Consider the following 4,500-nt stretch of genomic DNA (forward strand, 5'->3'; position numbering starts at 1 on the left):
ATGAATGAAGATCAATTAAAGTATTAAAGTATTCGTCTTTCAACGTCTTTCGGTTTCAGTTCATAAGGTATCCAATTTTCTTGTTTTTGAATCATTCCCATGGCTCTCAATCGTACAGAAACGGTTTGTTGAGTTACTCCCAATAATTCTGCAAGCTCCTCTTGCGTTTGACTCTGATCTTCTTCAAATAATGCCTCTAATTCTTTGTCTTCGAATTTTTTTGGCTGTCCAGAGCGAGGCTTGTCTTCAATTATACAGATCAATTAAAGTATTGTTCATCGCTGCCTAATACTTTTTCCCTCAGGCAATTTTTGAATTCCATCTCGAAAAAATGACTCGTTTTTGGAGGTGATCCAATTTTGAAGCTAATTTTCAATTTCTGCGAAAGAAATGAACCAGTGATTTGTTGCATCCTTCGGAACAATCAGTAATCAGAAGGAGCAATGTCCGGAGAATACGGCGGGTGCGGTAAAACATCTCATTTGAGCGTTTCCAAATATTTTTTTACGACTTTATATGTCTTTGCTCATATTTCGGCCATTTTTTCGCAATGCACGGCTTAAACGAATCAATTATAGTCGATACCGATCGCCCGTAATGGAATCGCCAGGTTTCAGCAGCTCATAGTAAACAAGACCCTTTTGATCCCACCAGATACAGAGCATGATCTTGAATGAACTATGAATGTTCGGCCGTGATGTTGATATCGAGGTCGATGGCAACGATTGATCGGGCTTAGCGTAGTATTTTTTCTTCTTGGGGTTGTCGTAGAATATCTACTTCTCATCTCCAGTTACAATCCGATGCAAAAAATCTTTTCTCTGTTGTCTTTGAATCAGCTATTTGCAAGTGAAAAAATCGTCTTTCAATGTCTCTCGGTTTCAGTTCATAAGGTATCCAATTTTCTTGTTTTTGAATCATTCTTATGGCTCTCAATCGTACAGAAACGGTTTGTTGAGTTACTCCCAATGATTCTGCAAGCTCCTCTTGTGTTTGACTCTGATCTTCTTCAAGTAATGCCTCTAATTCTTTGTCTTCGAATTTTTTTGGCTGTCCAGAGCGAGGCTTGTCTTCAATACTGAATCTCCATCTTGGAAACGTCGAAACCATTTCCTACATGATTTATCAGTTGGAGCAGTATCACCATAAACTTCGACAAGCATTCGATGGACTTCAGCACTTTTCTTCTAATTAAAGCAGAAAATCAAAACCTCCCGCAAATGCTGCTTGGTTAACACAAAATTCGACATTTCAAACACAGTAAAAATCAAGGTTTTTGTATGAAACTCAAAGCGATATAAACTGAATATTATTAGCAGATGTTTAACCTCTCCGCCAAAATCATCTGTCATGTGTATGAATCATTCACAATAGCTGGAGTCATCTTTAGAGAAACGGACCGAACTAATTTGTACTCTCAATATTTAATACATATATATATTTAAAATACGTATTTAAATACATTTTTGTATTTTGTATTTATTGAAATAGTAAATATAAGATTTTAGACACCTCACCGATTTCTATAACTTTTAGGCTGCATTCCGTTTCACGCATGATGCACATGCTGCATTATTTATCTTTGTTATTCATCGAATGTTGCAAGCAAGGATAAATGAAGCACCATACGTGAAACAGAATGCAGCCTTAGCTATGTTATAGAGAAAAGTATCCTGAGTGATCCCCTTCTCAAGAATTAAGTGGGCGACAGCATTAATTTAGGAGATAGTAAACAAAAGTTCTTTAATATTAAGAACGTCAAGTATAATGCGAGATCATCCTGTGTCTTTACGCGAGCCGATGAATTGTGAGCACAGAGATTATCGGATGATTGAGATTACTCAAAAATTGATCGATTCTAAGTAATCTTAATCACAATATTTCTGTTTAGGCTACGTAAACAATAAAAACACTTTAATCCTTTAATCCTTTAATCCTTTGAAGGGCACATTTTTCTTCTAAACAAATTATTGAAATCATAGGTCATCTATGGATTTTCGCTGCTTATGATTCTCATCAGAATTACAAAATTCAAAATTGTTCCAATATGGCGATTATTTTAGGCTAAATTCACGATTTTTTATTCAAATTGTTTGAGACTGGGACATATGAGTTTTTAGGATCGCTGATTATGATTCTGACGTCAAAAAATTACAAAATCCAAAAATTTAATTTTATGCAATTTGAATGAAAAACTTTGAATTTAAATCGAAATAGTCACTATATTAGATTCCCCTTTTTGTATTTTGTAATTCTGATGTCGGAATTGTAAGGTCAGCGACTCCAAAAACCCTCATATATCCAATTTCGTGCAAATTGAACAAAAAAACCGTGAATTTAGTCTAAAATAGTCATTATATTGGATCCGCCATTTTGTAATTCTGTCATTAGAATTAGCAGCGAAACCCATAGATAATCTATGATTTCAATAATTTACTTAGAAGAAAAATGTGTTTTTCAAAGAATAAAAAATTAATTTAATGACAAATTAATTTTTCAAAATTTCAAAAATTTTTTTCGGAAAAACTAGCGTGCAGAAAATTCTGAAAAAAAATATAATTTCAGATATGGATACATGCATAAAAATTTTCAGAGCTCTAACTTCACGTTTAAGAATTTATTCTGAAAAAAAAAGTTTTTGTTTATAATATTAATTGCTTATAATAAAATTGCAAATAAATAAATTAACGTAATTTTTCATGAAAGTTGCATAACTTAGATTCCTAAAAGTCTAAAAAGTACTCTTATACACATACAAACCGCAAAATGAATTAGAAATATGGAAAAAATTAAGAACAAAAAGGTGGAACATATTTCTCACTGCTCTTCAAAGGATTAATGGACAACTCGGGTATAAATTATATAATTAAAGTGTTTTTATTGTTTACGTAGCCTAAACAGAGATATTGTGATGCAAAGTCTGAAATATCAAATTTTTAAGTATCATCGTTCTCGGAAATGTCCGTTTCACGTTTTAAACAGCAGATGGCATTTGCCTATTACAACACTTAGAGACTCTCTAATCCGAACCTGGCCACCTAAAGTCATTTTTCATCGAAATTGTGCGAGAGAAAAATCATATCTTCATCTCATGCTACAGTAATGTCGTAAGTTGCAGCTCTATAGAGACGCTCTATAAGCTTCATAAATTTTTGACGAACGAAAGTTTCTGGCACATTTAAATGATTAACTGGCGATTAAAATTTAAAAAACATAAAAATTTAATAGTGTTTAATAAATATTACAAGTCCATGACCATACATCATGCATTTAAAGTGAAAGCATAACGTACCTATATTCATTATTTAAATGTAATAGATGAAAAATGACGGACCAAATCGGGGAGAAGATCAGACTCTGATTAGAAGGCTTCTAATGATACTTAAAGCGTTTTCGGCCTGACCGAATTTGCATTAATCTGGATCGAAGTAATGATGTTTCGTGGTACTCTCTTATTGGTACAGCGTGTAACGTCAACCAATAGCGAAGTATTTTCTAACTCAAGTCGGTGCAAACCCGGTCAGACCAAAAAGATATTAGAGATTCTATAATAAAGAGTTTGGCGAATGTGAATAAAAATGGACAGAAAGAGATAACAGATATTGCTTTTTCGTATGAACGCCATACCAAAAAGTTAAAATACAGACAGGCAATACCTGAAGAAACAAATCGAGTTGATCAATTGACCGAATTGTGCAATAGTAATTTGTTAATTTTCTCTTTGTCCGAGATCTCGGAACAATTTCTAACCTCTTTGACAGATTTACTTATTTACTTATTTACTTATATATAGCAATATTTACTTATTTATTTATATATATAGCAATCTATCTCTTTCTTTTCTTCGCACTTGTTTTCCGACAACGTACAAAGTTATCTAAGAATACCGAGTAGACCAAGAGGAAACAATCAGAAGTTGTACCCGCTTTTACCAAACTCTGATTAGTCCGGATACATTTCTTATGGCTTAAAGCTTAAAAATCTATTGTAGATCCGGGCTTATAGAATCTCTAACGACACTAATGATGGAAGAAGACAGATGAGATCATTGAAATAGGCATCTCCACTATGAAGCATCAAAAATCGTGGCACCAATTGATCAGCGCCATTATAATTTGGTCAATATAAGAGCGAATCAGAAGCTTTCAGATGTTCATGCGCACTTACGTTTAGTGAGATGCATATGTCAGCACGATCATCGAGTGTAGGATTATATTTGAAAGATTACTTTAAAAGATATTATAAAATCGCGTGACTGTAAAAAGCATCAATATGAAATGTTATATGTGTCAGGGCAGAGAAATAAAAAGATATTATAAAATCGCGTGATTATAAAAAGCATCAATATGAAATGTTATATGTGGGCAGAGAAATAAAAAGGGAATTTCATTTTACAGGTAAGAATGTTTGTATTAAATGTATCAATTTCTGCATATGTGTTAACGATGTAGGATATGAAAAGTTAAATGTTATTTTATTGAATGTACTAATAAAATTGAA

This window comes from Atta colombica, unplaced genomic scaffold (genome assembly GCF_001594045.1).
Source record: "Atta colombica isolate Treedump-2 unplaced genomic scaffold, Acol1.0 scaffold9, whole genome shotgun sequence".
Taxonomy (NCBI): domain Eukaryota; kingdom Metazoa; phylum Arthropoda; class Insecta; order Hymenoptera; family Formicidae; genus Atta; species Atta colombica.